Source organism: Jatropha curcas, chromosome 8 (genome assembly GCF_041381405.1).
Source record: "Jatropha curcas cultivar XTBG-Jc1 chromosome 8, XTBG_Jcur_1.0, whole genome shotgun sequence".
In the NCBI taxonomy this organism is placed as follows: Eukaryota; Viridiplantae; Streptophyta; class Magnoliopsida; order Malpighiales; family Euphorbiaceae; genus Jatropha; species Jatropha curcas.
Window position 1 is genome coordinate 21,462,308 of NC_143158.1, and position 17,948 is coordinate 21,480,255.

The 17,948-nt window shown below is 34.0% G+C and overlaps 1 non-coding gene across 1 annotated transcript; it reads right to left on the reverse strand.

Annotated features, from left to right (window-relative positions):
- Nucleotides 1-17,810: 17,810 nt before the first annotated feature.
- Nucleotides 17,811-17,948, reverse strand: LOC119369730 (small nucleolar RNA Z247). The gene has a single exon (XR_005177301.1). It is a non-coding gene; the product is annotated as a small nucleolar RNA Z247 (small nucleolar RNA).

A 17,948-nucleotide genomic window follows, 5' to 3' on the forward strand; every position in this document is an offset into this window, starting at 1 on the left:
GGGGACTAAATTCAGGTGTAGCTGCAAATGATGTTACAAATACCACTTTAGAGGCTGAGGTTTCAACCAGAAGAAGTCAAGCAGATAAGGGAAAGCTGTTAAAGTTACAGCTACAGCTATTGATGCAAGTGTTGTTGACAATTTTTGGAGGTATTTTGTTAAAGTCATTTAGATTTTGTTGTATTTTGTTGAAATCAAAAGGTACGTGAACTACCTTGCTTTTAGGTAGGTTTGGTGAACAACCTTCCTTGACTTATGGAAGGTTGGTGAACAAACTTTAGACTAGCTCTACTATAAATGTTTACATTATGCTGTAATGGAATTAATAAGAAATTAATTGTTTCTTCACACTCACAAAATCTGCAGCTTTTTCTTTTTCTGCAGAATTTCCTTCTCTTCCTTAATTTTCTGCTCTTCTAAACCAACAAGTGGTATCAGAGCAACCTTGATCTCAAAGGGCTGTGTGTGTGTTTGAGTGAAAGTCATAGAGAAAGCCACCAAATAAACCAGAATTTGTGAAGTTTTTCTGTTTATTTGCTTTTCCTCAAATGGCTTCCAGCAGCATGTCTCTTTCACCACCTCATTTTAATGGGGAAAACTATCATGTTTGGGCTGTGAAGATGAGAGCTTATTTCAAGGGGCTTGCATTATGGCAGTATGTGGAGGAAAACAGAGTACCTCCACCTCTTAATCAAAATCCAACCCTTCAACAGATTAGACAACATGAAGAAGAGGTTGCTAAGGCTCCAAAAGCTCTGTCCTATATCCATGCAGCTGTTGCAGATCCTATCTTCACCAAGATTATGACATGTGAGACAGCACATGAAGCTTGGGAGAAGTTAAAAATTGAGTATCATGGATCTGAAAAAACTAGACAGATGCAGATATTCAATTTAAGAAAAGAATTTGAAATGTTGAAAATGAAGGAAAATGAAAAGGTGAAAGATTATGTTGATAGAGTTATGAAAATTGTAAACCAAATTCGATTGTTGGGAGAAGAGTTAGAAGAGAAGAGAATTGTGGAGAAAGTTATGGTGACTCTCCCTGAAAAATTTGAAGCCAAGATTTCTTCTCTTGAAGAAACTTGGGACATGTCACAAATATCCTTGAATGTGCTTTCAAATGCTCTACAAGCTGTAGAACAAAGAAAAGCATATAGGGAAGAAGAAACCTTTGGAGAGAAGGCTCTTGTAGTGACTCCACAACCAAAAATGAAGAACAATTTCAGAAAAAATTGGAGGAAAGATAGATTTCCACCTTGTCCACATTGCAAAAAAACAAACCACACCGAGAACTACTGCTGGTTCAGACCTGGAGCTCAATGTAAGGTTTGTAAGCAATTTGGTCACACCGAGAAAGTTTGTTCTACAAACCAGAATCAACAAACACAAGCCCATCATGCACAAGTCACCGAAAATTCTGAAAAGTATGAAGAACAACTATTTGCTGCAAAAGAAATTGAAGAATGTGGTGTCTCAATTGAAGCTAACGAAGCATGGCTTGTTGATAGTGGCTGCACTAACCACATGACACCAAACTTGGTGAATTTCGATAGCTTGGATACAAACTATTCTTCAAAAGTCAGACTTGGAGATGGAGGCTTGTTGACGTCAAAGGCAAAGGAGATGTGATTGTACAAACTCCTTCAGGTACAAAGCTTGTTTCCGATGTTCTTTACGTACCGGAACTAAATCAAAGCTTGTTTTCGGTGGGTCAATTGCTGGATAAGAATTATAGTTTGCTATTTAAAGATAAAACTTGTGAAATAAGTGATCATTTTGGCTCAAAGTTATTTGCTGTCAAAATGAAACGAAGAAGCTTTCCTCTAAACTTAAGAAGATTCGAAGAAGAATCTTGCTTGAGTCATAAAGAAGAATCTGATTTGTGGCATAAGAGACTTGGTCACACCAATCTCAATTCATTAAAATTGCTACAATCCAAGAAGTTAGTTGCTGATTTGCCATCTGTAGTTGAAAACAACAATGAATCCAAAGCCTACAGAATTTTGAATCCTATTACTAAACAGGTGTATGTCAGCATGAGTGTCAAATTTGATGAGAAAGGTGAATGGGATTGGAGTAAAATGGAACCAGAAAATTCTAAATCAGTTCTTGAACAAGATCATTTTCAGCAAGAGCAAGAACTTCCAGTTGATAATGAAGATGATTATGCAATTAGAGGGACTAGATCCCTAGATGAAATTTACAGCAGATGTAATGATTTCTCACTTGAACCAACTCAGGTGGATGAAGCCTTAAAATTGCCTGAGTGGAGAGCTGCCATGGAGGAGGAGTTGAAGATGATTATGAATTTTCAGCAAGAAAATCCAACTAAAATACTTTGTGACAACAAATCAGCTGTCACTATGGTTAAGAATCCAATCTTCCATAGAAAAACCAAGCATACAAAAATCAAGTACCATGCAATTCATGAAGCTGAAAAGGAAAACAAAATTCAGATTGTTCATTGCAGTTCGGAAGACCAAGCAGCAGATATTTTCACCAAGGCATTGCAAAAACCAAGATTTGAATTTCTTAGGAATAGACTTGGTGTTTGTCTCAACTCTTGCATCAAGGAGGAGTGTTAAAGTTACAGCTACAGCTATTGATGCAAGTGTTGTTGACAATTTTTGGAGGTATTTTGTTAAAGTCATTTAGATTTTGTTGTATTTTGTTGAAATCAAGAGGTAGGTGAACTACCTTGCTTTTAGGTAGGTTTGGTGAACAACCTTCCTTGACTTATGGAAGGTTGGTGAACAAACTTTAGACTAGCTCTACTATAAATGTTTACATTATGCTGTAATGGAATTGATAAGAAATTAATTGTTTCTTCACACTCACAAAATCTGCAGCTTTTTCTTTTTCTGCAGAATTTCCTTCTCTTCCTTAATTTTCTGCTCTTCTAAACCAACAAAAGCAACCTGTTGTTGTGAGAGTAGACAACATACCAAATATAACTTCAGGGCTACCCCTCCAGCACCTACAGAAACTCCTTTAAATGATGATTCTGTGGGAAAATGACACTGATTCCAATGATGAAGAGTACATCTTCTCAGGATCAGACATCGATGAATATGATTGGCTAAATGGGATAGAACTTGAAGTTGATATAGGTACTGAAGTAGAAAGAAATGCTAATGATGTAGCAGGAACAAATACAAATGATGCTAAAATGGAGACATTAATTGATGCAGAAATTATAGGAGATAAAGATGATGGTTTAAGCAGTTTAGGGAGCGAACTAAAAAGAGAGAAAGTAATGATGAAGATTCTATTATTGTTAGCACAAAATGTAGGAGAAGGAGGAGGAGAAGAAGAAGGGATCCCTTTGTTGATATGTATTCAAATGTGTTTAAGCCATCTAAAGCTGGTGAGGTGACTATTTTTAGGGAAGTATTGATGGACTATACTGTAAAAGGTGGATTTATAACCACTGATACGAAGAATGATGCTAATAGGGTAACAACTAAATGCACTGTAGAGGGCTGCACATGGAGAATTCATGCATCAACGTTGCAAGATGAAGACACATTTATAGTAAAAACTCTACAAGAAGAGCACTCATGTGTCAGGCCTATTGGGAATAAGAACCCCAATGCAAGCACAAGATGGATCAAGAAGAAGATAGAGGATGAATTGAAAGTAGATCCAAGTATGACCTATGAATTGATTTTGAACCACTTTGGGATTGAACTAGAAAAGTGGCAAATATATAGAGCAAGAAGCAAAGCTAAAGATGAATCCAAGGGTCTCATAGTGACAACTACAACCACATCAGAAAATACATTGAAGTACAATAGAAATATAATCCAGGCACTTTTGTGAAATTCCAACCAAAGAACACAGTTAATGATGAAGGAGCTATAGTATTTGGTAGGATCTTTGTGTGCTTTCATGCCACAAAAATGAGATTTTTGAAAGGATGCAGGCGATTCCTTGGCCTTGATGGCTGCCATCTAAAGGGACCTTATGGAGGGATTTCCCTCTCAACTGTAACTCTAGATGTAAATAAAGGAGTACTTCCAGTTGCTTTTGCAAATGATGAGGCTGAGAATAGTTGGGTACAACTAATATTTTGTATTTCACTTACATTGCACACTTTTCATGGATTAATTGATGTTGTGACAAGCTATTTTTCAAATGCATGCCACAGATTTTGTCAATATTTTTAAAATCAGACCGATTTTGGAACGGCTTCATGATTGAGTCAAGGTTCAACCGGGTCAACTCGGTTCAACCAGATTTTTTCTTTTTTCTTTTTAAATTACTCATAAAAAATGAAAAAAATATTTATAAACAATTTTTCAAAAAGAAGCCATAATGTTATTATAAATATAAATTTGTTTTTCAATCCATCAAATAAATATTATATTATATGCAATATTAAATTTTTATTTTTAAAAAATTAAAATAATTTTTTATTAAATTAAAAGATTTACAAATAAATAATCAATGAGATCTAACACAGTAACACTGCCACTGAGATTTGAGGCTATAATCGTCATTATGCACCAGCATGGCAGCATCATTTCAAAAGGAAAAGTAGGTCCAACTTGATTAAGTGTATTCGTCATCGTTTGGCTTTCTCTTTTCCCCTCTTCCTCTTCCAATTCCTTCAATTTCAAACTCTACCATTAATTCTTGCATCTACTCTTACACACTCTAATCACACCCACATCTCGAGGTGAAATCCTTTTTTCCCTTTTCTTATTACTTTCATGTTCTTGAATTTTGTCATTGAAAAACAATTCAATTTAATGATAATTGGACACGTTGAAGGAGATATTGGAAAAGCAAAGTTAGGATTTTGAACGACTCCAAATTAGGAGTTATCAGAGTTAGTTTGGTACTGCTCAGATTACATGAGTTTTATATCTGATTTAGGAAGACTTACTTGGTTTTCAAATTCCAGGACAAAGTTGATTCTTAGAATTAGGGGTGAGCATTTGGTTTGGCTAATTCGGTTAATTCGGCCAATTTGGTTCGGTAAATAAATGCTCGGTTAAAAAAAAAAAAATTAAATTTCAGTGATTAGTTAAAAATTCGGTTAAAAATTAATTTAACGAATCAATCAAATTAACATACTCTCAAAATTATATTGTTTTGATTAAATAGATAATAAAATTAAAAATTTAAAATATTTCAATTTTTATTTTGATTAAGTAGTGCTTAATAACCTTGGTTAATTTTTATTTTAGTTAAACTCGGTTAATAAATTCGGTTAAATTTGATCGGTTAATTAGGTTTTCATTTTTTTCAACTTCAGCTCAGTTAATAATTAAATTAATTTGGTTATAATGGTTCCGTTAAAAAATTAATTCGGTTAATTAAAAAAAAATTCGATTAATTTATTTCAATTAAAAATTTTACTCAAATTGATCGAATTGGTTGAATGCTCACCCCTACTTAAAACACTCAGTCGAGGAAGCCATCTCTGGTGGTTGTTTAAGAGCCCAATTCTAATGGTTTTACAAGGTTTTCACTGGTCCAACCTGATTTTTTACTTCTCTGATTTTGAAGTCAAACCAGATTGTATAACTCACCGGTTTGTGAGTTAACCGGCCTAATCGTCTAGTCCGGTCCAATTTTTAAAACATTAGATCTATGCATGATATATTTTCACAAACTTCAAGAAGGAATTTTAGGACTTGGTATGAGGAATGAGTATTGGTTTGCTATGAAGTCCACATTGAGCCATGAATTCAAACTACATATAGGAACAATTAAGAAAAAACAGCAAGGTAAGCCACATGATTGGCACCTTAAGATTCCACTATCCCAATGGGCAAGACATGCATTTTGTCCTGAACTGAAAAGTGAACATTGCATAAATAATATGACTGAATCATCTAATGCACAGATTGGGAAAATTAAAAGCATGCAAATTGTTAGGATAATTGATGTGGTTAGACAGAAATGCATGGTTCGCTTGCATAAGGATTTGCAAAGGGAAGCACATGGGAAAGGAAATTGACACCTCACTGTAAGGATGTATTAAACAAGCTTATAAGAGCAAGTAAGGTGTGTAGAATGTTACCAAGTAGTACTAGTGAATTCGAGGTTAAAGAGGGAGTATATGCTTTTTTTTGTTGATCTTGCTAATATGACATGTAGCTGCAACTGGTGGGCCATTTATGGATTGCCATCAAACATGTGTGTCTTGCAATTGCATATCTAAGAAAGCCAATTGAAGACTACTATGATCCATACTACACAATTGAATTTTATATTAAGATCCATAGTGATGTAATTCACCCAATACCACACTCAAGCTATGAATCAGAAACAAAAAGAGTACTACCACCAACTTTGAAAAGAAAGGCTGACAGGCTAAGGAAAAGAAGATTTAGACAAGGAGGAGAAGCTCCACCATCTACAAATAGTAGAAGATCTGGGACAATTAGGTGTAACCAGCTTAGACATAATAGGACTTGTGAGTGCTCCACTGACACAGGTCAAATTTTTTTTTTTTTTAAATCCATATCAAACTTACATTTTTATATATTCTTGGCTTTAGCTGAAATTTCTTTGTTTTCCATATATGCTAGAGTTCACAACCTAAGAAGAGATATAGGATGGGGGAGGCAACAACAGGTGCATAAAGTTCACAGCAACTTGCTATTGGGAGTTGATCCACAAGTTGATGAAAAATCATTTTTTTGTTCTCAGTAGGAAGGCCATGGAGAAATGAAGTTCATACACACTTTTTTGTTTTCTTTTTTATTATTGGCTTGAATCATGTATAGCTATATTGTTTAGCTGACACTTTCTGTCATGAATATGGTAGTTATTAGCACACATTTAAAGGGACATTGTTCCTCTTTAGTACGTGGAAGGATGTTTAATGTAACAGATTGACATTAGATTTCCAAATATTTATAAAATCTATGGATATGAAGTTACTTTTTTGTTGTGTTGATCATTTAGTAAAGGGATACTGTAATCCTATTGAAAAGCTATTGCAAATTGTATTCACAGGATCTTACCATATAAGATTTTTCATTCCTCTATTAGATGAAGAGATAATGTCATTCAGTTATTTATACGCAGATTCATGGATATTCACAAGTTAATTGAGAAAAGAAATTTGAAATTGCGTTAGTCTACTTCAATTAGAGCTTCACCAACCTATTACATCATTTACCTACCCATTATAATCTACCCATACAATAAAATCTATGCCTTCTATAGCATACATATTAGAACCAAAAAGTATATAAAACACTTGCAAACACAAACTGCATCTATGCCTCCTTTCCCAGCAAAATGAAAACCAATATGAAAAGCATCACAAACACATGCAACAAATAGAAAAAAATATCCTATGATGCACATCAACAGCCTTAATCTTGCTTTAAGCCTGACATTTTCTTCCTTCAAATGAAAAAGAAATTATTTCATATCATTTAATTCTCTTATTAATGTCCATTGAAGCACTTCTATCTGAGTGGTATCCCTTGAATTTGCTTCAAATGAGTTTGCCGGCTTGCACCACTCCAGAAACGTTCCACAGTCATTACTCCAGCAACAGTAGTAGAGTGTATTCTTGTTCTTGGTTGTTTCAGAAATTCTAATCCCAATCCTCTTACCATACTAGCATAAAGTATTTAAAAACCTTCCATCCAACCCACAGTCACTCGCACTTGATGAAGACATCGCCATAATTTTTTAAGAAACCATAAAATCTAAGAAGATGGAAAGAAACAATGAAAAGGGGTTTGGAGTCATTGGGTCAGTTTTAATAAGCCTTGGCACATGTGTGTCACGTGTCTATGAAAGTTAATATGGACATTTACAACTCTTCTTACACCTATGACCTCGTTTTTTAGCATTGACTCATGGCTAAACTGATAAAAAGTGGACAAAAGGTCTTAGTAGTGTAACGTGATCATAAGTTAGGAATGTCGTAATGTATTTTACAAAAAGCATGTCCTTGATAGTGTATTTCAACATTATACAGGAATGTAACAGTAATTTTTCCTTATCAAAATCCAAAATTTCCATGTCATGACACACTTTCCATTTGTGTGAATTTTTTAATTAATATGCAATGGCGAGAGAAAAGGTTTTAATTCCACAATCATGTGTCGAAAACCCAGGTCCTAAACCAACTTTAGACCATGAATCAAGGTTTGTAACACAGCCTCTATAGAAGATGCACCTTAAGGGGATAGATGATGAAATGAATTTTTTATTAGAGGGAATTCAATTCGTGCATGATTCTTTCGATAAAATCACATATGTTGAAGAGTTACCATTAATTGAGAGACTTGAGAATGGTATTTTCAACAAAAAACATAAGAAAAAAAAAAATCATAGGATGAAAATTTGGTGAAGTTTCCAATTGAAACAATTGATGCAAAAAAAAATCAACCTTTTCTTCACTCTTAAGTCCTATCCTTCTCTGCTTTCGCCTTAAATCTATAGTTATGAAGATTTCTTATTCTTTGCATAATAACATTGGCATTATCGGTAATGTATATTTTAGTTTTGATGTTAATTTCTAAACAAAATAATGACTTTGGAAAACTAGGTGCAAAAGAGACAGAAAGCACAAATGAAAAATTAAAATATTGTTACCAGTAAAGAGCAAAGCAGAAATTTCTATCTTTTGGGTTGAAAGTGAAGAAAAGATTGAGATAAAGACAAAATGCGAAGGAGAGAGATGTGTATTATGCATAATGAGTTATTCCTCCTTATTTCAGTAAATGTTATTTTCGACTTTGCACACAATTAGTAAGTGGTAATTTAGAGTCAGAATGAATGGAAAGACTCGCTTATAAAATGGAATAATGAGTTAAGCATATTAAAGCTCTTTGTTAATATTAGAAGGGACGCAAAAATACCTTACTCATCCCCAAATTGGAAACTATATCTTTTCATCCTAAAAGCTGAAATTCTCATACGTATTTTATAAAAAGAATCAAAAGAATGAGTGTTGTTACTCATCAATCGAGCTCCACAACGTCTCCATGGAAAGACACTTGTCTACCTGAGTATGACTATAAAGGGAAGGGCCTATTGCGGTTGTCACTTAAAGGCTCCATGATTGTTATCGTTTTCTGCTTTCCTTTCCCTCCTGCTAGTTGTTACATATCATTTCCTCTATTTAGTTTGAGTGGTTGGTTCTTCGATCGTGATGCCACCCTGCCTTTATAAAGGAAATGTTTATTAGCTCTGTTCTAAGTTTTCATGGTTTACCAAATGCTATTCAAAGCATGTGCAAGGTGAATGGAAATAAGATTTTTTTTTTTCTTCCAAATTGCAGTTTAAAAAATAAACTATAATTAATATTGCTTCCGTTTCTTAATAAGTGTTTATTTTTTTTTTTTTTTCAATTTAAGTGTCCATTTATGAAAAGAAAAATTATAATCGTACCCTCTATATTTTGTCAAAAAATATATTTTATCTTTGTTTTTTTTCAAAACAAAATAGATTGTTATACTCACACGTTTTATCCTGTTTTTCTATATTCTTTCGTCCATTTTTTGTGACTTTAAATATTAAATGGTCATGAAATGACATTAATGACCTTGATTAAAACATAAAATCAAAACAAGTATTAGGAAAGTTTCTGCTTTGGATTCCATACATATCTATCTCTTACTCTCTCTCAATTTTCATTGTTTCGTTACTTAAGGCAAATCCATGTGGTACATATTTTAATGGAACAAATCCAACTAACAGTTATGAATATGTCAGAGAGTTTTTGGGGCTTTGGGTTTGTCGTTGCTTTTTTAATGAAAATTATTTGATTTGTATTTATTATTTGGGTTTCTTTTACTTTTCTTCGATTGGATTATTGAATTTTTTTGGGATTGCTTTTGAATCATTTAAATGATGTTTTGTTAAAATATTTTTTGGGTCTAGTAATTCTAAATCTAATTTTGTTTTATTTTGTCTGCTAAAAGAAATATGGGTTATTTAAGATTAGGCCCATGGCATTGTTTCAATTATTGTTATTGAAAGCATAAAAGCTAAAGGAGCTCGTGAGAATGAATTCCTATAAGATTGCAATACTATAACCTTTTTTTTTTTCTGCAAATAACTTTCATTATGTTTATGCAGTTTATTTAGATGCAAGTGTACCCGCTTATCACTTTGAAAAGGGGAAAGGTAGTTTGTGTTATCATAATGCAGATCCAGTGGTTGTAAATACCATCTAAGGAAGATGAATATGAGGAGGAGATGACCGACGGTAGTTTGGAAAAAAAATTATTCTCTCTTTATATCCTCAGGTTTTCTTTGACTTATATTCTAAAATCGTAAAAAATGGACAGAAGATGATTATTGTGTAACTGATTGAAAACACAACGGTATAATAGCTTATTTTCTGGAAACAAAAAAGGTAAAGTATTTTTTTGTTTTTAGTAAAATATAAGGGTATGATTATAATTTTTCCTTTATAAAATCAAAGTAATATTATGCTTTTACTTCTAAATATACCATTCTAATTCAATTGAGCAATAAATTGAGTTTAGGATTACTAGAAGAACATTTTAGTAAAGTGTTAGCCCTATTAATGTCTTCTAATCATTTTTTTAATTTTGTGTTTTTGGGAAAATGGACATAGGAACAGAGAGAATAAACTATAACATCTATAATCAATTAAAAATAATTATTAGCTTGTACTCCATCCCAAAATATAAATTGTTTTAGGATGATTGTTTTGTTTCAAAATATAAGTCGTTTTCAGTATTTAAAGGAGTAATAAATGATATTTTTTCAATGTTACCCTTGTTTATATTAGACATAATAACTATATTCACAAGTTACTTTTGATTTTGAGATAAATGGTAATTTTGTTAAATTACATTTGATTTTATTATAATTTAGAAAAATTAATTGCTTTCGTCATCTTGTGATAAAACTTTAAACAACTTATATTCTGGGATAGAGGGATTAGTTATTTACCTTTAAAAAAAAAAATGCTATCTAGATTAATTTGATCGAGTTCAAATCCTCTACACGCAATAAATGATAATATTGGAAGACTATTTTATTCTTCATCAATTTGGAAGGAATTTGTGGAGAGAAAGAATTGCATAATGGAAATTGTAAAATTGCAACAATTGTAAATCATGGCCATTTAATGACTTCTTCAAATTTCAGCCGACTTTTTATTGGTTATTAAAATTAAAGAATGACAATGCTTTTGTGGTTTGGGTAAGTTGTAGTTTAGTCAATTTTTCTAATATTGTTTTAGCATGTGCTATAAGTTTTAAGGCTTTTTTTTCTTGAAAAAATAAATTTTAGGATTATTTATTTGAGAAAGAAACTATTTTAGGATTATTATAACACAAGTATTCATAAGAGAGAGGGTGGTATACGTTTTAGAGATTTGCATTATTTAGACATTGCTATGTTGGGTAAATAGGCCGGAGATTTTTAAGTAAAACTAATAAATTTTTCTATAGAGTTTTTAAAGCTAAATATTTTCCTTGGAGGATTTTCTTAAAACATTCTCAGGTAATAATCCTACTTTTATTTGGAAAATTATGTTAATTATGGTTGATATGTTAAAACATAGCGTTAGATGGCGGATTAGCAATGGTAAAGATATTTTTGTGAACAATGACCATTGAATCCCGAAAGAGGTCTCTTTTATGATGGAGGATGGTGATGTTTTTGTTAACAGTGATTTGAGGGTGTGTGATCTTTTCATGGATGGGGTTAGGAGGTGGGATTTTGAGAAATTGATGAATCTTTTTATTGCTCGAAACGTCCGGGCTATCTTGAAAGTTCCTCTAAGTATTCATGCTCATAGGGATGCTTTGAGATGGTACTTTGACAACAAGGGCATGTATACGATCAAATCGGGTTATTATGTTAGTAGGAGGGTGTTGGGGAGAGAGGTTTCTAGAAACCGTGGGACATTTGGGGTATAATTTGGAAGTTAGACATCCCTCCAAAGGTTAGAGATTTTTTATGGAGGGCTTTACGTGGGGTACTCCATATAAAGGAAGCTTTAAGGACTAAAGGGGTGTTTATTTTGTGGCTTGATGGAGGGAGTGGATCATGTTTTAATTCATTGTGTGAGGTCAATAGAGACTTGGAGGAAAGGAGGTTTTGAGGTGTCATCTCTATCCATTTCTTTTACTAACTTTTTTATGCAGGTCTATAAAGGTCAAGGGAAGAAGGCTGCTAATTTACTAGCCATTTATGCTTGGAAAATCTGGTTGGCCCGCAATGATTTGCTTTGGAACCAAGTCCATCTCTCACTAGATCAAGTCCACATTAGTGCATGCATTTGTATGCATGAATGGACGTGTTTCTCTTCAACAAATGAAGGCATACAAGCCAACACGAGGTCCCCTGCAGTTCTTTCGGATGTAGTTAACTTCAGTCCTATTTGGAAAGCATTCGTAGACGGGGCCAGCTTTCAAGCGCAGGATTCCATTGGTTATGGCGCGGGTTTTTGAGGACATTGAGGGTAGGTTTTTGCAGGCTTTATCAGGATATAGTGAATGCAATGAGGACCTTAGCATAATTGAAGCTCTTGCACTTCGCCATTGCTTGCGTTTCGCTTGTCAAAATTTTCTCGGCCCTAGTTTTGTTTTTTTGTGATTGTCAGGTTGTTGTCTATGCAGTTAATTCTTCTAGACAGGAATTTTCTGAGTTGGGTTCAATTATTTCGAATTGTAAGAAATTTCTTGAGAATAGGCTTGATATTAGGGTCAAGTGAATCAGGAGATAAGCAAATAGTGGTGATCGTTCTCTTATTAGAGCATCAATGAATCACGCTCATTTTCATAATTAGGATTCTATTCCAGACTTTTTATCAGATTATTACTCTTGATTAATGAGATTCTCTCCTTCAAAAAAAAAAAAAAAAAAAAAAAAAAAATTATAACACAAGTATCTATTACCACCAATATATATCAAACTAGGTGTACAAAAAATGTTCTTTATTTGAATTGTAAAATATATGTTTCAAGTAAAGTTTGAAGAAATCAAAATGCGATATTGCACCTTTTAAGGAAGATGTGAGTTTTAACAAAGAAAAGGTTAGAAAAATAATTCCAACATTATTTTATTGTATAGTTACAACAGATACTGAGAATTTTTAGCTAAGATTTAGCTACAATCATGAGTAGCTTATATTTTCTTAAAATATAAGCAAATGCTAAAATTTTCTACTAAAAAAAAAAAGAGAGTATTTATTGTTGTATATATGAGTATGATCTGTCATATTTCAAAGTTATAGCCATCAGAGCGTAAGATGCACTAATTAAATTGCAAAGATTTCTTTGCTCAAGTTAATAGTGAGTTCAAAACCATCTCTGAAATCAATTAAGTTTAATTTTTTTTTTTATTAAAAGCTGCCTTTGAAATCATATTTCTTGACAATGTTGGTAATCTTTTGTACCTAAAAGACACAAAATGATTAATAGAGGCATAAATTGAAAAGAAGCCAAAAGTAGAGGTTAAATAGTAAATTTTGAATATTCACCTCAATTTCTAAGTTCAAATACACGATGGAGTGACTAAATTACATGGATGAAATTAGAGTATAACCAAATGGTTTAAGTAGAAAAGAATTGTGTATCAATTTTAATAATTCAGATACATTATGAACCTAAGCAAATTTATAAATCACTTGCAAATTTGCTACTTAAAGGGGAAATATTGGTTTTTAACATATATTTAAGTAAGAAAAAAAAAGAAATTATAAATTTTTTTATAATAGATAAAATCATTATGGGATTGCTTTTCTCCATATTGAGAAGCCAAGTCTTTACTATTATGTTGTCATTGCAGTTTAGCATGAAGTAATATGCAAGGATGATCACGTGACACCTTAACAATAACCACGTGAGAAAAAAAAAAAAAAAAGTCTTTTACAGCTATGAATTAGTGAAAAGTAAAATTAAATCAAATCAGACCAAATAAAGTTTTAGTTAGGACGAATCTAACTAATTAAAAGATAAAAAGATAACAAAGTTTTTGAATGCAAATATGATATTATTGGAAAATGCTTAAAATCAATAGAAGCATATAAGCAAGAGGGTAATGTTAGGATATAAAGCTTCAAAATTGAAAACTCAATATATTCAATGCTTGTGTTCGATGAGTGGATGTTAAAAGAAGATAGAAGTAAAATTTTCAAAATTAAAATTTCATTCCCTCTTCACCTTTATATATAAACTAGGTGGAAACTCACGCGTCACTTGGGCTGTTTTATTATTTTGTTATTATACATTGCGTTATAGGTTACTTTTTTTTTTGTGTGTATATATTATAATTGTATGAATTACTTGATTTGTATTTCTGTATCTCTTGTATGTATAGATTACAATAGATAAGCTCTAGCTATTCAAATACATATTTAAAAACATAAAAAGCTGTAAGTTAGTTACATATCCTTATCACGCCCCCACAATTCTACCCCGAAGGAGGTCGAATTGTTAGTTTTTCTTTGAAAACCTCATGCTGGCGTTTTGACAAGGCCTTAGTCAAGACATCGGCGATTTGATCTTTACTGGAGAGATACTTAACTTGAATTTGCTTCTTACTAACTTTGTCACGTACGAAGTGATAATCCACCTCAATATGCTTCATGCGAGAATGAAACACCGGGTTTGCCGAAAGATACGTAGCTCCTATGTTATCACACCAAATTGTTGGTGGAGACGGATTTGGCAGACCAATCTCATTAATCAAAGAAAGCAACCAAGTGATTTCAGCGGTAACAGTCCCAAGTGCTCTGTACTCTGCTTCCGTAGAAGACCTTGCAACCGTCTTTTGCTTCTTAGTTGCCCAAGAAATCAAATTTGTACCCACATATACTGCCATTCCAGAGATTGATTTGCGATCGATAACATCAGAAGCCCACGTAGCATCAGTATAGGCATGTATATGAAAATGTGAGCTACATGTAATGTGCAACCCGTGGTCTTTTGTTAGCTGCAAATATCTGAGAATTCTTTTTGCTGCACACCAGTGTTTGATACTCGGACAATGAACAAACTGAGATAAATGGTGAACCGAGAAAGATACATCAGGCCTTGTAAGAGACAAATACTATAGTGCACCAATGATGACCCGAAATAAATTCGAATCCTTAGCAGAAAGAGATGAATTATCTTGAACATTCTCAGTCATAGCTGCTGGAGTGGATAATCATTTACAATCATGCATATTGGCTCGCTTCAATACTTCTGTTATATATTTAGTCTGCGTTAAAATTAAACCATGTTTCATTGGTTTTACCTCAATTCCCAGGAAGTAGTCAAGAGCTCCCATATCACGAAGTGAAAATTCCTATTTCAAAGAAGAAATAATAGAATCCAACCTTGTATTACTACTCCCTGTTAAGATGATATCGTCAACGTAGACTAAACATAACACATGATATCCATTATGCTTGTAATAAAACAAAGAGGCATCAGCCGCTGAACTCTGAAAACCCAAATTTGTTAAAGCTTGAGCAAGTCGTTTATGCCACTGCCGTGGTGATTGTCGCAAACCATATAACGATCTCCTTAATTTGTAGACATAATCTGGTTTATCTTTATCTATAAACCTAGATGGCTGAACCATATAAACATCATGCTCCAAATCACCATGAAGGAACGCGTTACTGACATCCAGTTGGGAGATGCGCCAATTTTTAGAAACAGCATAAGAAAGTACAAGCCGAATTGTCGTTGGCTTGACAACCGGAGAAAATGTGTCAGTAAAATCAATTCCAAGCCGTTGCGTGTACCCTTTCGTAACTAGGCGTGCCTTGTACCAGTCAAGAGTGCCATTTGCCTTTGTTTTCACACGAAAAACCCATTTGCTCCCAATTAAATTTTCAATGCCAACTCGCGGAACAAGCTCCCAGGTTCCATTTCGAACTAGAGCATTAAATTCTTCCTCCATTGCATGTCTCCAATTTGGATCAGAAACTGCTTTAGTAAAACACGAGGGCACCTCCACACTTGTTGAATAATTACGTGGTTTCAAGCTCCCCGTCTGACTTCGAGTAACCATTGGGTGCGTACGAACTGAAGGCATCAATGAAGCAGTTTGTTGAACAACAGTAGCAGGAACCTCAACAGCCACAGGTTTGGCAACCTCAAAATTTGATTGGGGAATCACAGCCAAAGGCTGAGGAGATACAGGCTGCGTCAACTCTGTGGTTGGTTGTATTGGAACTTGACCAAGAATCCCAGGAGATGAAGTTGGTGGCGACGGTAGATAAATGGGAGTCATGTCTGATTGCGTGTGAACCATGGGGCTGTCTACCATTGGATCTGCAAATGGAAACACCTGTTCAAAGAAAGAAACATGGTGTGAGATAAATATTTTCTTGGTTGTAGGTTCCAAGCAGATATAACCCTTATGCTTCTTACTATAACCCATGAAAACACATCTTTTTGACTTAGGATCCAATTTATGCTGAGAATATGGCTGTAACCACGGGTAACATAAACATCCAAATGTACGAAGCCAATTATAATCGGGTTTTATGTTGAACAATACTTCATATGGTATTTGGTTTGTTGTAGATGGCAGCCTATTAATAACATAAACAGCTGTGTCAAATGCGTATGTCCAATATTGGTATGGAATATGAGCATGATGCAATAAGGCTCTGCCAATTTCAACAATATGCCTGTGCTTCCGTTTAGCACACCCGTTCTGTTCAGGAGTGTATGGACAAGACACTCTTTGTGAAATACCATGACTAGCCAAATACTTCTGCATTGCTTGGAACTCGCCTCCCTAATCTGCTTGAAAACTTTTAATAGGCAACTGAAAATATTTCTCAACAAGAGTACGAAACTGAATAAATACAGGCAACACATCTGATTTATTGCGCAAGAAATAAACCCAAGAGTATTTACTATAGTGGTCAAAGAAAACAACATAATAACGAAATCCATCTATTGATTGAACCGGGGAAGGTCCCCAAACATCGGAACAAATGAGTTCAAGAGGCTGACTAGCCAAACTAGAAGAATTTGAAAAAGGCAACTTATGCGTTTTGCTAACACAACACGCATGACAAGGCAACATAGAATTTTTATTAGACACTTGAATATTATTGAAAGACAAAACTTGGGTAACAGCACGATCATGAGCATGAGCAAAGCGAGCATGCCAAACTGGAAACTCAACCACATTAACTTCAGGTTTGAACTTGGAAAGAGGCATGGTATATAAACCATTCTTACTCTGGCCACGAAACAGGACCCATCTCGTGTGGATGTCCTTTATAAGAAAATAACCAAGAAAAAATTCAACAGAGACTGCATTAGTATTAGTCAAAGCAGAAACAGATAAAAGATTACGATGAACATGAGGAGAACAAAGAATATTAGATAGATAAAGTCGCAAATCTTTAGCAGAAACATAAGAATTGCCAACAACAGAAATAGGAATTTCATTACCATCTCCAATTGTGATATTATCAGTGCCAGAATAGGGAGCCAAGTTGTCGATGTTTCCAGGTTGTGCAGTCAAATGGTAGTTAGCCCCAGAATCCACAGTCCACTGTTGAGGTTGCAATGAAGATTGAACAGCAGCAACATGAGTATTTGGGCGAAAAACAGAACCAGAATTAGTCTTGGGTGATGGACACTGCCTCGAAAGATGCCCAGAGCCTCCACAGTTATAGCACGTAACTGATTGAGAACCAGAATTAGTGTGCCTTCCACGACCCCTGCCTCTGCCATAAAAACCAGAAGAATGCCGTGAAGATGTGGTAGAATTAGAATTCTGGAAATTATTTCCAGATTTGAAAGTGGACTGCCGATTTGCAAACTGAACAGTAGGAGACATGGCAGAAGTGATAGAAAGCTTATGCATATTAAGTTGCATTTTCTCACTCAACATCAACGCATAAAGATCATCATAACTAATGGGATAATTTCGAGCCTCAATTGAACGGGAAAAGGGTCGGAAATCTTCACCCAATCCCTCAAGAATATCAGTGATCAGATCCTCGTCAGAAATAGG